Genomic DNA, 23,871 nt, shown 5'->3' on the forward strand with positions numbered 1-23,871 from the left:
ATGATCTCTCAGTTTGTGAGTTCGAGGCCCATGTCAAGTTCTGTGCTGCCAGCTTGGAGCCTGGAGCCTGCTTTGGATTCTGTGTCTCCATCACTCTCTGCCCCTCCTCTGCTCTCTCTCCCTCAAAATAAACATTAAAAAATTTTTCAATAAATAAGTAGGTTTAAACTATGATCCATTTTCTACTTAATGAGAAAAATCTAGAGGATACTAGGAAATTTTAGAGGTAGCAGATTGGTAACTCAGAAAATAAGGAGCAGGGTGACATTTTTTAGATATGCCTTTTTATATACAGGGATTTATCATTCATTCATGGCTTTGACAATACACCTATAATGCCAAAGATTCTGTAAAAAGGGGGACAAAGTCCTCGTTAGTAAATTACCATATCTCAACTGCATTCTATTGTCATCTTATTTACATAATGCCATGACTATGCTGTAACTTGTGAAATATGATATTCAAAAATTGGGGGATCTCCACATGTCTCTACGTATCCTTCATAAATAGCCCAAATACACTGTGTAAAATTTTACAGGTATGTTGATTTCCTGTAACATAGAAAAAGGTGAAATTTCAACAACAATAATAATCTACCATGAGAATGAAATATTTTTAGGAGCTTCTTGATCTTTCATGTGTGTAGAAGACCAGTACCTGTTGCTTGGTATATGCCATTTCTAACTATGTGTCTGCCTTCTATCCCCACTACCCCATAACAAAAATTCTATGTGCTAAATACTTTAAGAAAAAAATGTTTCAAGTTTGATCAACCTCATCACAATTTACTTTGTCAAGTTGGACAAGCAAAACAAATTAAGATATAAAACATTTACTGGTTATTTTCTAAGAGAAGCAGCATAACTCATAGATCCAAAAGAAACAGTCTTCAGGACACTAAAATATATGATAAAGTGAAGCAATATAATCAATTTCAATGAGTAAAAACAGCTGAAACTTGTAAGTCTGTCAATACACTGCTAACAAAAACCAAAAAAACTAACCAAAGTAGATTTTATAAGCAGCTACCTTGTTTTGTTTAAAAAATGTATTGCACACTTACATGAGTCAGGTATAGGTAAGATGCTGGGGGTTCACAATGGGTAAGACAAACATAGTCTGTGCGCTCACAGAGTTTACTTAGCAGATGAGATAGAAACCATATAAAAAAGTAAACTAAAAAAAAGGTAAGTTTTGTCAAAAGTACCAAGAAGAAAAAAAAGTGTTGTAATAGAGAAAACAGAAAGCGAATTTATTATAAACAGGGTGAAAAGAACTTTAGTTTATGTTTAAACTGTCAGTACACCAGGAAAAAGAGCCATCAGCATGGGCCTTTTTTTTTAATGTTCTTTTTTTAAGTTTTTATTTTATTTTTTGAGAGACAGAGAGAGAGAGAGAGAGAGAGGGATACGGAGGGAAGGAGGAGGGGCAGAGAGAAGGCAAGAGAGAGAATCCCAAGCAGTCTGCCCTGTCAGTGCAGAGCTCCATGTGGGGCTCGAACTCACAAACCATGAGATCATGACCCTGACACTTAACCTACTAAGCCACCCAGGCACCCCTAATTTTTTTAATATTTATTTTTGACAGAGAGAGAGAGAGAGAGAGAGAGAGAGAGAGAGAGAGAGCGCGTGCGCGAGTGGGGAAGGGGCAGAGAAAGAGGGAGACACAGAATCTGAAGCAGCTCCAGGCTGCTTTAGTGTCCTCTGAGCTGTCAGCACAGTTCCCTACTCGAGGCTCAAACTCACGAATTAAGAGACCATGACCTGAACCCAAGTTGGACGCTTTAACTGACTGAGCTACCCAGGAGCCCCAACATGGGTCTTTTTAAAAAACATCCTTTAAGGGGCACCTTGAAGGTGATCGAGTGTCTGACTCTTGATTTTGGCTCAGGCCATGATCTTACAGTTCGTGAGATCGATTCCCGCACTTGGCTCTGGGCTGACAGTGTGGAGCCTGGCTAGGATTCTCTCTCCACTCCCTCCCTTTCTGCCTCGCCCCATTCATGAGCACTTGCTCTGTCTCTCTCTCAAAATAAATAAATACAGTTAAAAAAATAAAAATAAAAAATACTTTAAGTCATTTCATGAATAATGTACAGAAGTAATAAAATTCAATCAATGTTAAAAATTTTACTAAGACTTGAAAAACATACTAAACCCAAATTTCTATTCTGTAATAATGTGGTTTTAAAGGTATACAGACCTGAAATAGGTAAAGATTTATTTATTTATTTATTTATTTATTTATTTATTTATTAATTAAAGAAAAGCAGACTGCCATGTGCAGTGCCTCATTTGGATGTTTCTGGAGTTTTGGAAGCTTGACTACCCTATGTTCTCCTACAAATGGACCTTGAAAGCTTGTTTGGAGGTTCTAGCAGGGGAGTGCAGCTACTCGTATACGCTTGGCCAAATGGTCCTCCTCTATCTGGAAGGTCTTCCTCTTCAAAGAAGTGCGCAGCTTCGGGAGGGACACATATGGGGCGGTGAGGGAGGAAGGGGACACCCACCTAGTCAGCCAGATCAGCCAAATCAACCCTAGCGATCAATGGGGTGACAGATGTCACAGCCAGATCTCCCTCATATCCATAGATGAAGTTTTTTTTAATTTGACTAACTCCTCATCAGCTACTAGGCCTAATCTTAGGACTATACTTACCTTGTAATACTGATTTCATGATTTCAAACACACCTCTACTAGATTTTGGCTTATCTTTGCTTCCACTTCTTGCACTGGCATTATCAGAACATTTTACTTTGAAAACTGTGATGGCTCGTAATTTTTTAAAGAGAGGACAACCATTTTCTTTGCTCCAAAATTATGTTTTCATTTTTAGACTAGGTATACGTGCCTATCCTTCAGAATCTACTTATGAATCATATCACGTAAATTTTGATGCCAAAGATCAGAGAAGATGAAAGAATACAATCACATGTCTTTACAGCAAAACAAAATGGCTCAGGTTCATTGTTGCAAAATATTGCACGATAAAATCCTTTCTGTTGAATGACTACTCACGTGAGAAACCCTGTTTCCTTTTTGTCCTTAAAAATAAAACGTTCTGTACTGTTTCTTGGGTTTGTGGAAAAATTCATATAGTATATTATCATTTGAAGACTTATCAGAGAGCTCTAGCACCATGTAGCCTATAAAGGGTTAACAAGCACAAAAGGATATAAATCACTCAGTGTGAACTCCCTGGATTTCTCAGATTTCTCCTGTAGTCTGGGGGAGCATTCTGCAGCCTGCTCAAAGACTCTTTCTCTCCCAGGCTTTCTGAAGTAGATCTTTTTTTTTTCTTTTTTTTTTTTTTATAAATCCGTTTTTGAGATTTTGTGATGGAGAATAAGAAGGAAATTAGAAAGACACTAATGAGAGAGGCTTTGTTTTGTTGGGTTGTGGGGGTTGAAGAGGTTTTGAGAACTGTAGGTTGGGAGCAAAACTATTATGTGAGGACAGAGGTGGAAGAGGGAAAATGATAACTAAAAAAATGTTGCTAGGGCTCTCTTTTCACAGTTTCAAGAAACACAAATAAAGGATTTGCTACTTTATTTTACAATTGTAAAAAAAACAAACAAACAAAAAAGAATGAGCTAATCTGCAAAATAATTAGCTTTAGTGGTTTTCCTTCCATGCATGGTCTATTTGTTGCACAGAACCCATTTATGTAACATGTTATTTTAGATTTTTTTAATGATAAAATATTTTTAAAAGAAATGTGCATCAAGTATTTGTGGAGCCCCTGCAGCACTTCTGCAGAATCCTGGTCTTCTACACTCCTCTGTAATGCTGTTGATCCTTCCATGGCTGTGTTCTATCTCCCCAGCAACTGGATTCTTATCCCTACATGAGAAGAGATCAGTAATCTCACTTATTTTTGTATCCCCAGCACTAGTACAGATCTTGTATCTCGATATTAATGATCATTAAAAATACCAGTTAAACATGATGCATAATAAATACAACTATTAAACAATCATATGGACACTGATTTGATGAGGTGCCAACTTTTGAGAATTCACTTTCTTGAAAAATTTGCTGTTGTCATCTTCTGAGCAATTTACTTCTTTTTCATGAAAATGGAATGAAGGGTTTAATGTACATGTCTGCTTTCTATAAAAATGTATTACTAAATCAAAAAATAAAAAAAAAAGTGGTTTTCTCCACCTTCAAAATATGAAATAATCTACTCTAATACTAGCACTATTTGACTTACCAGCAAAATTCAAATATTACTGATAGTAATGATATTCAAACTCTTTGTTATTGTTTTTCCAGAAGAATCATTATGCTAACAAAATTTTACAAGGAATGTCAATATATTAAACTAAAACAAAAACAAAACCTAACTTCTATTTGAAATTGCTGTGGAGACTCCTGAACCCACATCTGCTCAGTGCTCATCCTCCAACTTCCCAGTTATCCCTGAAGTATGGCTGTGAGAAATACTAGTCAAAAACCACTGGTACAAGGTATTCACACTATACCACTTAAATTTACACCTCAGGTACTACATACTCTTTCTTCTTGTCACTTGTCTCAGTGTGCTTACAAAATGCAAGGAACAATAGTCTTCATCATTTCAAGAATCTGAGTATTCTGAAGAGTTTTTACTTTAAGGTCTATATTTAATTTTCAACATCAAACACTTCTGCAAAAACCCTGAACACATTTTTCCCTACTAAACTCCTGGGAAGTAGCAGCAGGGGAGACTTGATTCTTTGGCAGCTACTAAGAAGGTCTTGGTAAGGAGAGACAAAATAAATGACTACATCAGCTTTTAGAAAAACTAGGTTAGAGTGTTCAAGCAATTAAATCTGACAAACCCCTCAAACCAATAACCACCACCACAGTTCCCTTAATCTGAAAGACTAAAGACACTCTCTAGAGTTCAAACAGGTCCTCCTCACTTTTCCTTCTCCTCAGGCAAACAACTATCAAGTCTTTTCAATTTTTCTTTCGCATTATTGGAATGGCTTCCCCTTATCATTCTCATGACTACCACTCTCACCCAACCCAACCGCAGCCTTCTATATTATCTACTTGATGGACTTTTGTCTTCTCCCCTCCAATCCAAGATTACTCTTCCTTACATTCATTTATTTAACAAATTTTTATTAAACTGTTCAAATCACTGTTCTGAGCACTGAATTTACTTTTACTGTGTGCCATGTTATCATGGGGTGACCTTGATTCTTATTTCAGAGAGAATAGAAGCTATTTGATGAAATCTCCACAATCTCCTATCTGTGCCCATATCCTCTAACTTCCCTATCCGTATTACCAATCATAGTCATGCCTCTATCTCTTATCCCTTCTCCAGGACATCATTCCTGCTACTGACCTCCTTTCTTTCCTGCTTCAGTGATACTTCCTTCTGTAAATAGGTTATCCCTGTCAACATACAAACACAAAACAGTAGCTCTTACCTTAAAAAAAGGAAAGGAAAAACAACTCTTCCCCTAAGTCCACATACCTTTTTAGCTACTGCCCCATTTCTCTGTTCTCCTTTCTACTATAAGCATCAAATGGTTTGTCTATAGTCACTTTCAACACCTCTTTCCTCCATCCTCTGAACGTGCTCACCTCCATCAGGCTCTTGTCCCTACCATTTTACTAACACCATTACTTTCAAGATCACCAACAATCACTTTACCATATCCACTGGTCAACTGTAGTTCATTCCTTGCTCAGTCTTTTCAAAAGCAGCATTTGACTGAGTTTATCACTCCTTTATTTCGGGTAAAACTTTCTTCACAAGCCTCCAGAATGCCACACAATTTTTCTCCTGCATCACTGGCTACTCTTTCCCAGTCTCAATTATTGGTTCTTTTCCTTCTTTTACAATTTCTAAAATTTGGAGTGCATCAGGACTCAGTCTTCAGGTATCTCTTCTATCTACGTTAACCCTCAACGACAGTGCTACTCATGGTGTGGTCCACTAACCAAACCAAGGTATTAGCACTGAGGAGACTAGTACAGATGCAGATTTGCAGACCTTGCCCAAGAACCACAGATATTTTTTATGCACACAAAACTCAAGAAGTGCTATTCAGGGTGACCTCATTCAGTCCTTGCCTTAAATATCATCTGTACAATAGTTCTCAGCCCAGGCTCCACATTAGAATTAATTTACAATACTTTTTAAAAATAACTATGCCTGGGGGGGAAGTTAAATATTGTTAAATTTTACAAGTAGAATAAGATTTGTAAAAATGAACAGATAACTTAAGAAAAAACTAAATTTTTTTTAACTGAAACTACTACATTGAACATTAATTTTAATAATCAAAGTAGTCCCTGAATAATCTTTTCTGGGCATAAGAGCTTTCCCCAAGGGGACACACACACACACACACACACACACACACACACACACACGTGCACACACACACAAAACCCCTCATGTTGAAACATGAAAAAATTGTGATTCATTCCACCCTAAGATATTTACCCAGAGAAGGAAATATATATCCATACAAAGACTTCTATATGAATGTTCACAGCAGCTTTATTTGTAATGGCCAAAAACTGAAAACAAACCAAATGTCCACCAAGAGATGAATAAAGAAATTACGGTACATTCATATAATGAAATACTGCTCAACAACAGAAAGGAATGAACTGACACACTCAACAACACAGCTGAATATCAAAACAATTATGCTTAAAGAGGCCATAGAAGACTATATACACTGTTGTGACTCCATCTATGAAATTCTAGAATATGCAAACTAATCTATAGAGAAAGCAAATCAATAGTTGCCTAGCAACTGAGGATGGGAAAGAGGTAGGCACAGGAGGGAAGAATTAAAAAGGGGTACAAAGAAATTTCTGGTGATGATGGATATGTTCACTATCTTAACTGTGATGATGGTTTCACAAGTATATTCGTATGTCAAAACTTATCAAATCGTACACTTTAATTGTGTGCAGTATACTGTATGTCAGTTATACCTCAATAAAAGCGGTTTTTAAAAATGTTTAACCTAACTGGTAATCAAATTAAAAAATGCCCCAATCCTGAGATAAATCAATGCATCCAAGGTTGAGAACTGATCTATACAACTCCAAAATTTGTATCACCAACCCCAATGTCTCCCCTAAACCCTAGACTTACATAACCAACTGCCTATTTAACATCTTCACTTCAATGTCTAGTAGCAACTCAAAATAACTTAGCTTATTCAAAACTACTTCTAATTCGTTCCTTCTTCCACTCTTCCAGTCTCTCACAGTCTTCCTATCTTGGTAAATAAACTGCATTTTTCCAGTTGCTCAGACCAAACACATGGTAGCAGTCTTCATTCTCCACTTTCTCTCACACTCACATCTAATTTACCAGCAAATGCTTTCTACTCTACCTTCAAAATAGATAGAGAATTGGATTTCTCACCAACCCCACTGATGCCACCCTTGTATTGCCACTTGCCCCTGATTCTTCAACTGCTTTGCTATAGACTATTCTCTCACAAAGCAGCCAGGTGATCATTCCAGATATAAATCAAATTATATCACTCAAATTATATCACTCCTCTGCTTAAAACCATTCATTGGGTTCCTCTTCCCCATCTAAACCCCTTCCCCCCTTGTTACACTCTGGCAACCAGAGTATATGGCAATTGAAAATAAAATCCAAAATTCTTGCTCTAGTCTGAAACCCTACATGATTCAGTCTCTCCCTCCACCTCATCTTCTTTAATCTCCCCTCCGGAAACCTCTATTCCTGTGTCTCAGTTGGCTTGGGGTGCCACAACAAATACTGTAGACCGTGTGGGTTAAACAACAGAAATTTATTTTCTCACAGTTCTGGAGGCTACAAAGTCCAAAATCAAGGTCCAGCAGGGTATGGCTTCTGGTGAGTGCTTTCCTTCTGGTTCGCAGAGAGCCTCTTTCTCACTGTATCCTCACATAGTAGAGAAAGACAGAGATCACCCTTTTCCTCTTCTTATAAAGTCACTAATTCTATCACACCGTTCACCAATCTTTATGAACTCATTTAACCTGATTTACCTCCTAAAAGCCCTATCTCCAAATATAGCATACTGGGGATTAAGACTTCAACATATAAATTTAGGGGGAGGGGACACAATTTAGTCCATAATATCCAACCTCAATGGCCTTCTACTCCTGCCTGAGGATTTCCCCTACTTATTATTCCCCTCTGCCTATTCACTCCCTCACTTCTTCCAGGTCTCTGCTCAAATGCCAGCTGGCAGTTAAGTCTTTCCTAACCTGAAATAAAATAACACTCTCCCCTCCAACTCTGCTCCCCACTCTGCCCATTACTCTGTCTCTCTCCGTATGCTTTCTTTTCTTCAAAGCACTTGTTTCTACTTACCATGTTATATATTATTAGCTTATTGCCTGTCTTCCTCTACCAGAAAGGAATATAAGCTCGCTATCACCCCCATAATTATAAACGGGGACATTTTCCTGTTTCATCTGGTTCACTGCTGTTTGCCCTGTGCCTGCAGAATTAAAAAAAAAAAAAAAAAAAAAAAAAAAAAAAAAAAAAAAAAAAAGAAAGAAAGAAAGAAAAAAAAAATCCAATGTGTTTTTAATGGATAGGTGAATGTTAAACCCTCCTACTAAAAAATTTCCAGGGACCCTAAGTGATCCTAAGGCAGTTTTTACAAGCCTGGCTATACATTAGCATCACAAGGAGTCTAATAAAAATTACAATACTTGGGCCCCACCTAGACCAATGGAATTAACACCCTCAGGAGTTAAACCTGGTATTTTTCAAAGCTTCTGAGTTGGTCATACTGTCACTGGCCTACAGAATAAGATCAAAGTGCTGGCTGGCTACGTTGTCAGATCTCTCCAAATCAGACTCCAGAATTTGGATCTGTCCAGTAAAGCAAGTTACTACATTTCGAATTGTACTTTCCTAATGCATCCTGGATCCCATCTTTTCCAAACAGCCTTAACTACTCTGGTCTATATACATCTCTCCCCTCTCTGAAACCCGATAGCACATGTAGACTATGTCAGATTATCATATTAAATACACATATAACTATATAATGAAATATAATTTATTCCCATTTTTAAACTACTTACATTTTTTTAGCCCCCACAAGTGCCATGGACATACTGAACACATGCTGAATGAACAGTTTCTTCATAAAATTATCTCCTTTTCAATTTATATGAAACCAGAGAAAGGGTACATACTCAAACCCTCCTGTTAAGAACCACTTAGGGGCTCCTGGGTGGCTTGGTTGGTTAAGTGTCTGACTTCAGCTTAGATCATGACTTCACGGTTTCTAAGTCATGGCTTCATGACTTCTGTGTTTGACAGCTCAGAGCCTAGGGCTTGCTTTGGATTCTGTGTCTCCCTCTCTCTCTGCTCCTCCCCCGTTCATGGTCTCTTTCTCTCTCAAAAATGAATAAATGTTAAAAAAAAAAAAAAAGAACCACTTAAATTACCAGTTATAAAATAAGTAAGTCACAGGGATGAAAAGCATAGCATAGGGAATATAGTCAATAATATCCTAATAACTACGTGACAGGTGGTAACTACACTTAGGGTGGTTAGCATTTCCTAATGTACATAATTGCTGAATCACTATGTTGTAAACCTGACACTAATGTCAACTATTTATCAATTAAAAACAATTTTTTAAAACAATCAGCAGGATTCTTAACCCTGACCACACATTGTAATCTCCTGATGAGCTCTTAAAGCAAGGGGCCTGACTTTTAGGGGCTCTGATTTATTTAGCCTGGGTTAGAGCCCAGGTATCCTTTTTTGGCTCATTTTTCCAGTTTCCAAGGTGATGCCAACGTGTAGGAAAGGTTGAAAACCAATGACTAAAAACATCAAATCTAGATGCTCTTCTTTTTCTAAATAAAGACACTGGCAATATTAAAAGATGTTATTTGATTTTAAAGTCTGTAGAAAACATCACTCATATTTTCCAAGCCTTTATGATATGAACTTACATGTCCATATATGATATGATATGGATAGCACACTTATTGATCAACATAGGTCTATTTTTAGCTAAAACAAATCTTACCTGGAAATTAATTTTCTTTTATTTATGGTTGACTTTCCATTCTTGCAACCTATATTTATGGAGGACTTATTGGTACAAGCTATTTTTCCTAAGTTTCTCTCTTTTCCTTCATTCATTTACTCATTCATGAAAATGGCAGTCTTCTGAGTTGGTTCCCAATAAGCCCTACCTCCTGGTATTCATGCTCTTGTCTAATCCCCTCGCTGTCAGTAGGCTGGATCTAATAAAGTGCTTCTAACAAACAGAGATAGCAAAATTAATCGATGCTACTTCCAAAATCAGGTTACTAGAAGACTCTAGCTTCCATCTTGCTCACACTCTCCTGCCGTGTTGTGGACTCTCTACAGAGTGGCTCACATGACAAAGAACAGTGGAAGCCTCTGGTCAACAGAGGAACTGAGGCCTGCCAACAGGCTGGAAGTAATTCCTCCCCCAAGCATGCTTTGAGATGCCTGCAGCCTGTGAGAGACCCTGAATCAGAGGACCCACGTGAGTTACACCCAGATTCCTGACTGGCAGAAACTGTGAGGTAGTTAATACTTGTTGTTTTAAGCAGCTAAGTTTTGAGGGAATTTGTTATGTTCCAACAGATAACTAATATATGTATTGACACCTACTAACATTCCAAGTAACAGGATGCCATATGTTACAGAAAATCTAGTGTCTATCCTGGAGGAAGGTTTCTTTGATACACCACTGAAACTTTACGTATTACAAAGAAGTTATGGTACTGACTTAGCTCACCACTGGACTACAACAAATTAGCCATCAGATTATAGCACCTTTAGTGTGGGACAAGCTGTCCCAGGCTTCAAGTTACTGAAGTAAATGCTTGATATGTCCTTCACTTAATGTCTTCATACAGCTGTTCTAGTTGGTATTTCTTTGCTCCTCTGTAGTGTTCACCTTTATTTTGTGCTGTCAGTTATTCCTGTTGCACAGTTTACTGTGTCTTGTCTCTCCTTATTCCTTTGCCCTACTGCCTTTCCTCTGCTTCTTGGTCCAGTGTGGGTTAAGACACTGAATTTCAAAGTCATCATCAGACAGTAGTACTGGTTCCTTTCATTTTACCTCTCCTTTACTTTTACCACCCAGACCTGTTACTTCCTGTGTTCTTAGAACAGCTTAGCACAACATTCCAAAGCATGGTCTGTGTACCACTAGTGGGCCCTATCAGTCAATCAAGTAAAAGCACTCTGGTATAATCACAAATTTAAAAAGATCAATTATGATTTTTCACAGAAATTCTGTTATTTTGTAAAAATCCAAACTCATAAAAGTAGAGATGAAAATAATTCCAGAAATGCCAAAATTCAGAATAATGATGTAAAGTAAACACTGAGCGAGAGATTTCAACAGAACACAGAATGTCAATCAGAGTGATTAGGGCAGGTGAATCTGCAAGTGTTAATGTGTGCACTAGTACCTGGAAAATTAAAGTGTACTGATAAATATCTAAAAACTGGTTTTAATAAACCAGCATTCTTTTGCCTCTAGTGACAATATAATCCTTTGTCAAAAAGTGCCACGAAGTATCAAAGCTTTTGAATAATTTTCGTAATTACTGGCAAACCAAATAAGTTTTTACAAAACAAAAACAAAATAGAGTCTTCAGTGTAAAACTGATTCATTCTGTCACTAAAAACAGAGAAGTCTAAAACCACAAAGGCATCATTCATAGCTGTACTTATAATAGCAAAAACATTATAAAGAGAAGCTTTAAAAAACACATTCACAAAGTTGACATGTTTGAAGAGAAAGCATAAGGCACAAAATCCTTTTAATAAATGGTAGAGCTGGGCAATGTATAGTAGTAATAGCATATAATGTAGAAGAGTTAATACTATTACATGTTCACACTAGATTTTTTGCTTTACAGTTAGAACCACAAATATGAAAAAATATCAATCAGTTCTTGTTATATCACAGACAATCTATCTGATAGAGAAGTGATCAACGACTGATTTATCATTGATATCCCAACCTACAGAAAAGGTACCGCCAGTAGAGTGAAATTATATTAAAAACTGTGAACTATGCACAAGGTGGGCTGGGATCAGTACTGACAGAATACCAGCTATTTGTGTAGGTATGCAGTTTTTATAAAAGAGGTTATAATTACTTGCCTAATCCATATGTTGCTTTAGACCTCAATGTATATAGCTAGCAATCAAAAATACACCTCCCAACTTTGATTCATTATTATCAGAATGGTCATAATATCTTTTCTACACAAAGAAAACACTGAATATATTTTCTACCTTAATATAAACTGTTGCAGGAAAAAGTGTTTACATTTCTTCAAGACACTAATAACATCTGAAATGATCATTTCTGCGATTTCTAACACTTGCTCAAGTAGTATGCATATCTGAGCAGTATGTTTAGCATCTTGAATAGCATGAATATGTTGACTTAGGGTGCAATACAAAAAAAGTTAATTTTAGTTTAAGAAAAAGCCAGATATCCAAGAGATTGACTTTCCCACTAAGATTAACCAGAAAACTAATTAATATTGCATTTGTCACTGCCTCAATCTGAAATATTCAAACTCTCAACATTGTAGGGAGTCAAGGTTCATCAAGAATCTGAGAGTAAAAAAAAACAGCCTAAGAAATTATCTATAATTTAGGGTCATATTCAATCTGAATATCTAGAATTATCTGAATAAGCCATTACTTGTTACCATTTCAGCAAATTATAATTTTAAGTTAGCAGAACTTAAGGGCAGGAAAATAACCATAAAATTTGGAGAACCTGATTTATAGTTCAAGTCCATGAGCTCTATAAAAACTTAGTAAACAATATCTTTCACAGATGTGACTTATTATAAATAACTATTTTTTAAAATACTACTTTTAATTACTTTAAGTTTATTTTTTTAATGTTTTATTCATTTATTTTGAGACGGAGTGGCAAAGAGAGAGGGAGAAAGAGAGTCCCAAGCAGGCTCTGCACTGTCAGTGCAGAGCCCTACAGGGGCTCAGTCTCATGAACTCCAAGACCATGACCTGAGCCAAAATCAAAGGAAGGACCCTTAACCAACTGAGCCACCCAGCACACCTTATTTTTATGTCTTATTTTCAGAGAGAGCAGGAGCAGGGGAGAGGGGCAGAGAAAGAAAGAGAGAGAGAGAGAGAGAGAGAGAGAGAGAGAGAGAGAGAGAGAGAAAGAGAGAATCTTAAGCAGGCTCCATGCTCAGCACAGAGTCTGACATGGGGCTCGATCCCATGACCCTGGGATCATGACCCGAGCCGAAATCAAGAATCGGATGCTCAACCAGATGACACCCAGTACCCCTAAGTTTTTTTTTAATTTACATGATGCTGTGGTATGCTTATATATCCTCTGTGTTCCAAGGATACTTTAAAATTGAGATTCAATGGCATAATGTTTAAGAGCCTGGTTCTGAAATAAGTCTGCCTAGAGTGCAATCCTGCTCTGATACTTAAAATCTCATTTGTCTGTGAGAAGCAATATTGTGAGGAGTGAAAGTTGTGAACATGACAACATCTTAACACATTGTGTTATACATAATAAGCATTAAAGATTAATAATAAACTATTATTTATTTTTGAAGTTTTTCAGATAATTGAATATATGAAAAAGCTGAAAGCTACTAATTTGTGAAGATAACACTAAAATTTGATTTAGAAATGCATTCTTATAAGAGTTTGTCTCTCTGTCATTCTGTAATATCTATTTTTTTAGCCTCATGGTTTTACATATAACTTTTTTTTTTATTTATTAGCATGTCTGAGAAACTTTCTAGAAGATGTTGATTTGTCAAGATTTTTGTAAAATCTCAAAATAATTTGCAAACTTGATTTTCATATACATTTATTATCAAGTATGAATGTGCCATCTTTAGTTTTAAGGCAGTTTTCTAACGAATAGAAAACTCGTTACAAAAGAAATTGTTACAAAAAATTGTTACCAAAGAAATGAGAGTTATAAGTACAGACAATAACATTTGTTTATCTTTCTGTATACTTCCTTTAGAAATTCACAGGATTTTAATGTTAATTATCTCAGAACCCCACCCAATCACACATATAATAATGAAAGCATTGCAAATGCTGTTAATTAATAAGCACCCAAACCATTATGAATCAATTACTCCAGCACCAAGTTTGATACCCAGTGGGTGTTCAATAAACATTTGTTGAATTGAAATGAATTGACACAACAAACTTGAATTGAGCCTCCTGTGGTTGTTCATTTCTCTTCACAATCTGCATTTTATAAAGAAAGCAACAAATTTACTAAGGGAAGTCAATGTCATTTAATTGACAGAGTCTAGCTTAGCCAGTCATGATTAAAGAGGATGGTATTTTCTTGTATTATTGAAATTACACATAAACCCCTTACAAAGGGATTCTGATGTATGTAAAGTATTTCAGCTAGGATTCACCAAGTATTATGATAGTCCCATCCTTACTTTTGCTATTTTTTTTTCACAATTTTATTTTTTTAAATTGACACCCAAATTAGTCAGCATATAGTCCAACAATGATTGTAGGAGTAGATTCCTTAGTGCCCCTTACCCATTTAGCCCATCCCCCCCCACACCCCCTCTAGTAACCCTCAGTTTGTTCTCTATATTTGAGTCTCCTATGTTTTGTCCCCTTCCTTGTTTTTATATTATTTTTGTTTCCCTTCCCTTATGTTCATCTGTTTTGTCTCTTAAAGTGCTCATATGAGTGAAGTCATATGGTATTTTTCTCTAATTTCACTTAGCAAAACACCCTCCAGTTCCATCCATGTAGTTGCAAATGGCAAGATTTCATTCTTTTTGATTGCCAAGTAATACTCCATTGTGTGTGTATGTGTATATATATACATATACGCACACCACATCTTTATCCATTCCTGTATCGATGGACATTTGGGCTCTTTCCATACTTTGGCTATTGTTGATAGTGCTGCTATAAACATGGGGGTGCATGTGTCCCTTTGAAACAGCACACCTGTATCCCGTGGATAAATGCCTAGTAGTGTAATTGCTGGGTCGTAGGGTAGTTCTATTTTTAGTTTTTTGAGGAATCTCCATACTGTCTTCCAGAGTGGCCGCATCATACTGTTTTCCAGCTTGCATTCCCATGTAACATCTATTTTTTTAATGTTTATTTTTGAGAGAGAGAGAGAGAGAGAGCGACAAGAGTGTGAATGGGAGGGGGAGGGGCAGAAAGAGAGGGAGACACAGAATCTGAAGCAGGCTCCAGGCTCTGAGCTGTCAGCAGCTGTCAGCTGTGTGATGCTGGGCTTGATCTCACAAACCACAAGATCATGACCTGGGCCAACATCAGATGCTTAACCGACTGAGCCACCAAGGTGCCCTATATTGTCATTTTGAAATAAAATGGGACTCTGAAGTCCCAATTTGGAAAAAACTAAAAGCTACTTGGCTTATTTCATCTTTGTTTTGCTCAATTCTAGAGTAGAGATAGACAACTAGCACTAGCCTTGAAGATGACCCTGATGAGCCTCGTTATCTCTTGGCATTAACCCCTTTCCTCCCACACTCAACAGTGCTGATGTGTGTATCCAGAAGGATACTGCAGAAATCACTAAGTGGGATTTTTGAGGCTAGGTCATAAAATTCACAGTGACTTCCATCTTGTTCACTCTTGGATCACTCAGTGTGGGAGAAGCCAACTGTTATGTCATCAGGACACTGAAGCAGGCCTACGGGGAAGTGCAAATAGCAAGGAACTAAGGCTTTCTGCCAACAACAGCCAGTGTGACAAGCCATCTTGGAAGCAGATGCTGCAGCTGAGTCAAGCCTTCAGATGCGGCAGCCTCATTTGACATCTTAATTGCAACCTCATGATAAATCCTGAGCCAGAACTATTAAGCTAAGCTGCTCCAAATTCTTGACTCACAGAAACTGTGAGCAAATCTTTTGGGATGGTTTGTTAAACAGAAATATATAATAAATCTGTTTGCCAAAAATCCATGTGAAAAGAGTGGTTTCTGGTATGGGAAGGAGGAGCACAGATGAGACAAACAGGGAGCAGAATGGGAGTACAGGTAATTAAAAAGTGAATAGAATAGGGACACCTGGGTGGCTCTGTCAGTTAAGCGTCGAACTTCAGCTCAGGTCATGATCTTGCAGTTCTTGAGTTCAAGCTCTGCATCAAGTTCTTGTGCTGACAGCTCAGAGCCTGGACCTTGCTTCATACTCTATGTCTTCTCTCTCTCTACCCCTGCCCTGCTTGTGCTCTGTCTCTCTCTCAAATAAACATTAAAAAGAAAAAAAAAAAGTAATATATCAATGCAAAGTGTTCAAAGTGTTTTTGGCTATCATTTCTAGGTTTCTTTTTGTTTTGTATTTTGAGAGAGTGAGAGAAGAGAGAGAGAATCCCAAGCAGGCTCTGCACTGTCAGCACAGAGCCTGACGTGGGGCTCAAACTCACGAACCATGAGATCATGACCTGAGCTGAAATCCAGAGTCAGCCGCTTAACCAACTGAGCCACCCAGGTGCCTCTATTTCCAGGTTTCTAAGATGATTTTGTTTTAACTTTTTTTTAGTTTATTTATTTTGAGAGAGACAGAGAGCACAGCAGGGGAGGGGCAGAGAGAAGGAGAGACAGAATCCCAAGCAGGCTCCGCGATGTAAGCACAGAGCCTCATGCGGGCTTGAACTCACAAACCTGGAGATCATGACCTGAGCTGAGATCAAGAGTCAGACACTTAACTGACTGAGCCACCCAGGCGCCCCGGTTTCTAAGATGATTTTAATTTTCTTCTTTGTCCTATCTCTATTTTCTACACCTTTAAAAAATGTTTTACTTTTTGAAATAAAAACAGAAACTTTCAAAGTATTCATATGTATAATTTTATTATATAATACTTTACTTGAAAATAACTGAAGGTCAATTATTAAGATCACTATTCACTTCAAAGCTTCACCTGTATGCAAGATACTGTGCTAAATCCAAGAAGGGGCTAAAAAATGAAGACAATATGGTTCCTAACATCATGGAGCCTCTGTTTTAGTGGGAAAACAGACGTGAGGGATCCACTAATGGCCTAGAACATAGTACACTCTCAGTAAATATTTGTTGAATAAATATGAAAGGTAGGACACACTAAAAGAGCACACCTACAACTGGGAGAGTCAGAGTGGAAAAGAAAACTGTTAGAGAAGCCTTCCTGAAGAGCTTATACTTAAATGGCACATTAAGTTGCAGAATTTCGACACATGGGACTGAAAAGAAGGGCAATTAAGACAGAGGGAGCAAAGGGGCACCTGGATAGCTCAGTCGGTTGAGCGTCTGACCTCAGCTGAGGTCACGATCTCACAATTCGTGGGTTCGAGACCCACATCAGGTTCTGTGTTGACAGCTCAGAGCCTGGAGCCTGTTTCAGAGTCTGTGTCTCCCTCTTTTTTCACCCCTCCCTTGCTCACACTCTGCCTGTCTCAAAAATAAAACATTAAAAAAAATTAAAAAAGAGGGAGCACTATGAGCAGCCACAATGTCAAGAGGATGCGTGGAATTTCCAGAGCATTTTCAGAAACCCATAATTAGTAAATAAGCTAGCATTGCTAGAATACGGATATTATAATAGGGAACAAAGCTGGAAAGGCAAGTTGGAACCAGGATATGGAAAGTTGTGACTTATATATTAAGTTGCCTGAAGTCTGGATTTCTTTTGAAGGAATAGGGAGCTATCACAAGTTCAATCCATAAGGTATTCTATTTTTGCATGTGTTTGAAATGTTATTTAATAAATAAAAAGTTTAAAAAACAGAATCCATTTTTGAATCCTCGCTGCTGATAATGAAAGGTGGTCAGACTTGAAATAAGGAAACCAATATGAAATTATTACCATATTTGAGAGAGAGAGAGAGAGAGAGACGATAAGTGTCTAAAGTAGGGCTCTGGGGTTTAAACGGGCTATGTGAGAGAATGTGAAGAAAACCACTCAGGAGTCTAATTGGATCTGGGGCTCTTGAGACAGAGAGGAGGAGGCTTTGAGATATCAAGGTTTAAGGCTGGATGATTAGAGGCATGATGATGCCACAATAGCAGAAACATATTTAAAGTCTGCTATTTAGCCTTGTGTATGTATATATTTGAGTGCGTGTATATGTGCACGTATGTACACATATACATATATACATATTATCTATAACCTGTTAAATGTTATACACATTATATATTATAAACATTATATATAATGTATTTGTAGCAGATATAAAGTCCTTAAAAATTTTACTTTCCTGGTTATGTTTCTCAAGCTATTATTAATATCAAATGGAATTTCATAAATATTAACTGAGCATATATGCTACAGATAGGGAAGGTAAGCAAACCCACACTAAGTATCAGAGGAAAATTAACCTACTATAAGCACCTTTTGTCGATAATTCATATACAAATAATCAGTCCAAAACAAACAACAGGATCAATAATGAATATATAACAGTAGCACATTCTTTCAAAATAAAATTAGTTACATTTAACTTTGAAAGTGTTAGAACACAAATCTTGAGCCAAACTGCCTGTTTTAATTTACTTTTGTCATTTTCTTTAGATTTTTTCTACTTAAGATGCCTGTAATCACAAATTTCATTCTAATTTAAAAAAAAATTTTTTTTTTTTTTTTGGAGAGTGAGAGAGCACACATGAGCACAAGTAGGGGAGAGGCAGAGAGAGACGGAGACACAGAATCTGAAGCAGGCTCTAGGCTTTGAGCTGTGAGCACAGAGCCCAATGCAGGGCTCGAACTCACAAACCATGAGATCATGACCTGAGCTGAAGTCGGACACTTAACCGGCTGAACCATCCATGTCCCCCTAAAAATGTCCTTTTAAAGATAGCTATTCCTATAGTTTGAAATATTTTTAAATTTAAACCTAATAACACCAATCACTGCTAGTCTACTTCTTTATGATCATATATTTTCTATGTATGTATATGTATATTACATATTACTATTACATTTTCACAATTAAGAGTCATAAATCAACAAATGACTTTCTTTTATCTGCTAGTGGATGATTTAATTCAGCCTGCGTTAAGTTCTCCAAAATTTGGATCGATGACTACTGAAATTTATGACATAATACCGTATTTCTTAGAAAAACCACATTCTGAATAAACATTCATGTTTGCTAAGACAGACTTAATTAGCTCTAATCAGTTAAATTATATCAAACCAGTAAGTAAACAACTTGGTTTGTACACAAGTGAGCTGAATTACTTTAGAATTAATAGGTCATAATGACATATTCCAAAATAACTGAAAAGGGGAAGTTAAGGTTTAACAGGAAATATAAAGAAACATGCAACAAAAAGAGGCTCACCTAAAGAAGAGAGGAAAAGACTACAGAAGAGATTTCTGCTTCTGAACAGAGAGTCCTAATTTAGGCAGGACAAATATCGTCTATTCTCATTATATCTCAGCCAAACACAAGTGAACTCCCAGCTTCTCTTAGGGAATGAGGATAGGGGGTTGGGCAAAGTAGGTGAAGGGGAGTGGGAGATACAGATTTCCAGTAACGGAGTGAGTAAATCACAGGGATAGAAGGTACAGCATAGGGAATACAGCCTTGTATGGTGACAGAACGGTAGCTATATTTGTGGTGAGCACAGCATAAATACAGACTTGTGGATAGCATAAACATAGACTTGTGGAACCACTATGATGTATACCTGAAACTAATGTAACACTTTGTGTTAACCAATAGAATGAGAAAAAGAACAGAAGTGTAATAGGCTCCCCAAAGGGGGTAAATAAAAAGAAACTTGACAAGACTACCTTTTAATCTCACATAAAATATGTGCTAAATGGAAGCTATGTGCAGAAATTTCTGTTTGACAGGTCACAAATATAATTTACTAAAAAAACAGTGCTACTGAGTTAATACAGACCAACAATGACCACAAATTAACACAGTTCTTTGAAATAACTTGAAATTCCTAAAAAAAGGATTTTCTTAACATAGAATTTACTAATTATCAGAGTTATCAAATATATTTAGCAATTCACTGGTATGTAATTCAATGCAAATGAAAAGATACCACCACTTTAATATTCAAAGTTATATGCAGTCAAATGGAAAATATAAGACTTATGCATTTTATTGTATGTTGATCATACTTTATTAAAAAATGAAATGTAGCAAGATCTTAGTTATGAGTAACTGAGAATGAAGGGCTTATATAAAATTTATATTCCAGCTGACTAAAGCATACATTTAAAAATTCCAAATGTTTAAATTCTGTTCCTATAATTTGTTACATGCTTCACTGTCTTAGTAAATAGTATAATGTATAAAAGCTATGAAAGGTGTCTTACGTGTGCCAAAGATCAATCTAAGCTCTACATCCACTAATTCATTTCATTACAAATTCCTTTTCACATGATGAGGAAACTAAAGCTCAAAATGCTCAAGAAACCTGCCATGATCATATTCCAAGTCACATTCAACTCTCGTCTGCCTGATTCTAAAGTCCATACTTTATTTTTTTTCTCAGCCTTATTAAGATACATTTGACAAACAAAAATTGTATACAGTTAAAGTGTACAACATTGTTTTGATACATGAGTATACTGTAAAATGGCTACCATACCCAAGCTAATTAACATATCCATCAGCTTGTTTTGTTGTGGTGGTGAGACCACTGAAGATTTATTCTTTTAGCAAATTTTAAGTATACAATACAATATTGTTAACTATAATCACCATGTTGCACATTAGATTCTCTAGAACTTACTCATCCTGCATAACAAACTCTGTACCTTTTGACCAACATTTCCCAGTTTCTCCCACTCCTCAGGAGCCACCACTCTGTTCTGCTTCTTTTGAGTTCTTTTTTTTTTTTTTTTGATGTTTATTTATATTTGAGAGAACCAGAGAAAGAGCATGAGTGGAGGAACGGTAGAGAGAGGCAGACACAGAATCCTAAACAGGCTCCAGGCTCTGAGTTGTCAGCACAGAACCTGACGGGGCTGGAACTAACTAGCCGTGAGGTCATGACCTGAGCTGAAGTCAGATGCTTAAGTGACTGAGCCACCCAGGCACTCTGAGGGTTCATCTTTTTTAGATTCCACACGTACATGAGATTATGCAGTATTTGTCTTTTTACAGCCATGCTTTCTACATGTCACAATGCTGTGCAGTTGTGATAAATCATGAGCCACCCTTCAGAACTTCATACATGTCTCACCAACGGGGGGCCATTAAGATGTTTTGGCCATCTCCTCTTACATGAAAGGGCAGTTCCAGGATGCTGTGCCATTCTAACTGGTAATTCTTTTGTCTCCTATCTTGTTATCAGTTACCACTGCTTGGTATATCTGCTTTTGGCAACCTTAAATGATCACATTCACAACTCCCAATCCCAAGCTGCTTCTAATTTAATATCTACCACAACCAAAGAAGAATCAAAAGTTGCCAAGAAGATCCTCTCAAATTTGTGATCATGTTTTATTTTATTTTACTTTATTTTTTTAACGTTTATTTTTGAGAGAGAGAGAGAGACAGAGCAAACGGGGAAGGGGCAAAGAGAGAGGGAGACACAGAATCCAAAGCAGGGTCCAGGCTCTGAGCTGTCAGCACAGAGCACGATGCAGGTCTCAAACTCATGAACCATGAGATCATGATCTGAGCCAAAGTCCTGAGCCAACGTCGGATGTTTAACTGACTGAGCCACCCAGGCGCCCCAGTGGTTGTATTTTATAAAATAATTGTTTTGTATCACTGTAAAGGACAACATAGAAAACTGCATAAAACAGAATAAAGTTGTAATTTTTATTTATCTTTTTATTTTTTTTTTAAAGTTTATTTATTCTGAGAGAGAGAAAGTGCATATGAGCAAGTGGGGAAGGGTCAGAGAGAGACGGAGAGAGAGAATCCCAAACAGGTTCCATGCTCAGCAAAGGGCCTGACATGGGGCTCGATCCCACAACTGGGAGATCACAACCTGAGCCAAAAACCAAAGGTCAGACACTCAACCAACTCAACTACCCAGGCACCCTGAGGTTTTTGTTTTGAGGTTTGAGAAGGTTTTGTGATTTGGTTTCTGGGTCCTGCTTTTGTTATTAACTTAAAATTTCATTGTAGAGTATGTGGTTGATAATGTTTCTACTTTTTTTTTCCAGTTTTCTTTCTAGTACTTATTTTTTTTAATAAATTAAAAAAATTTTTTTCAATGTTTATTTTTGAGAGAAAAAGAGAGACAGAGCATGAGCAGGGGAGGGGCAGAGAGAGAGGCACAGAATCCAAAGCACTCTGAGCTGTCAGCACAGAGCCCAACGCAGGGCTCAAACTCATGAGCTGTGAGATCATGACCTGACCCAAAGTCAGATGCATAACCGAGTGCCCCAGGCACCCCTCTAGTACTTATTTTTTTAAATGTTCCATGGGAAATTGAAAAGGCGCTTTTTCTTTTTACAATAAGAGTATATTTATTATTTCAGATTGATTATATGATTCATATTGTCTACTTATTTATCTCTGATATGACAAGGACTAAAAGACATTAAAAAAATTTTTTTAATGCTTTATTTATTTTTGAGGCAGAGAGAGACAGAACATAAGCAGGGGAGGGGCAGAGAGAGAGGGAGACACGGAATCCGAAGCAGGCTGCAAGCCCCAGGCTCTGAGCTGTCAGCACAGAGCCCAACGCAGGGCTCAAGCTCACAAACCACGAAATCAAGACCTAAGCCGAAGTCAGATGCTTATCCGACTGAGCCACCCAGGCGCCCCTAAAACACATTTTAAAGTCTCCCATTACTGCTGTATTTCTCTCCCTCCTTGGATTTAATTTTCACTTTGCATATTCCAATGCTTCATTTTTAAAAAATAAAGATTTGTAGCTGTCTTTATATTAGTAACTATATCTTTGACTATTACAAAGTGCTTATCTTTCTCACCTGGTGTTTACTACTTTTAATTAGCTTTGTCTAGCAATACCATCCACTGATTAATTTGTTTATATTTGCCTAATATCTTGTTTTCACTATATCCATTTGCTCCCAACCTTCTTAGTAATTTTGTTCCAGATGTGTTTCTAATAATATTCATTGTATAGTTGAGTTTTGTATTCTACCTAATCTGAGTCTTGCTTAATAACTGAGCTTATGTTGTGGGCATTTATTGCTTTAATAAGCACATGTGGTCTTCTTTTTGTTTTCTGGGGTTTTTTTCTTTCCATGTTTATTTTTTTGTTTTCCATTTTTTGTTATACAGTTACTTCACACATTAAACTAATGTTTACCGAGCACCTACTCAGCACCAAGCGCCATGCTTGATGTTATGGCAAACAAAAAAGTGTAATGGCAAACAAACAAGTTAGCTACATATACAATTACAAACTGTGATTTCGTTCTTGCCTGTCCCACTTGAACACCATGAGCAACTGCAACAGGAGTGAGGGTAGGTAAGGCCTTCAAAGATGACTGCTCACATGATCCAACATGCTCTGATTTAAATAATGCAAAGGAGTTGCCCCAGTAAAAGACTGGGAGAAAGACTGTATGTGGCAGAAAGTAAACACTGAGTGTACAAAGGCAGCAAAGAACTTGTTGCCTTATAAAAACTGAAAGTTTGTAACACTGGAGAAAATACTGAAGAACTGCCTGAGATCAAGAGGTAGGCAGGCTGGACGCAGTTTATAAATAGGCCAAGTTAAAGAATCTGAATTTTATTCTATATTCAATAGGTATCTTGAAATACGTTTAAGGAGAGAAGTGATTTCCATCATATTTCCATTTTAAAACTAGAGAATGATGGGGCACCTGGGTGGCCCAGTGGGTTGAGCGTCCGACTTCGGGTCAGGTCATAGTCTTGCAGTTCTTGAGGTTGAGCCCCATACTGGACTCTGC

The 23,871-nt window shown here is 37.1% G+C and overlaps 1 protein-coding gene across 5 annotated transcripts in view; it reads right to left on the minus strand.

Moving 5' to 3' along the window:
• Positions 1 to 23,871, minus strand: part of YAF2 (YY1 associated factor 2) — a 75,846-nt gene that overhangs the window by 8,537 nt on the left and 43,438 nt on the right. Inside the window, exon 3 of one of the 5 annotated variants that reach the window (XM_042992129.1) lies at positions 3,533 to 3,843. The exons of the other annotated variants lie outside the window; for them this stretch is intronic. The gene's annotated coding sequence lies outside the window, so the exon portion shown is untranslated. Of the gene's footprint in view, positions 1 to 3,532; positions 3,844 to 23,871 lie in introns of those variants that run through there. 5 annotated transcript variants of the gene reach the window in all.

Source organism: Panthera tigris, chromosome B4 (genome assembly GCF_018350195.1).
Source record: "Panthera tigris isolate Pti1 chromosome B4, P.tigris_Pti1_mat1.1, whole genome shotgun sequence".
NCBI lineage: Eukaryota > Metazoa > Chordata > Mammalia > Carnivora > Felidae > Panthera > Panthera tigris.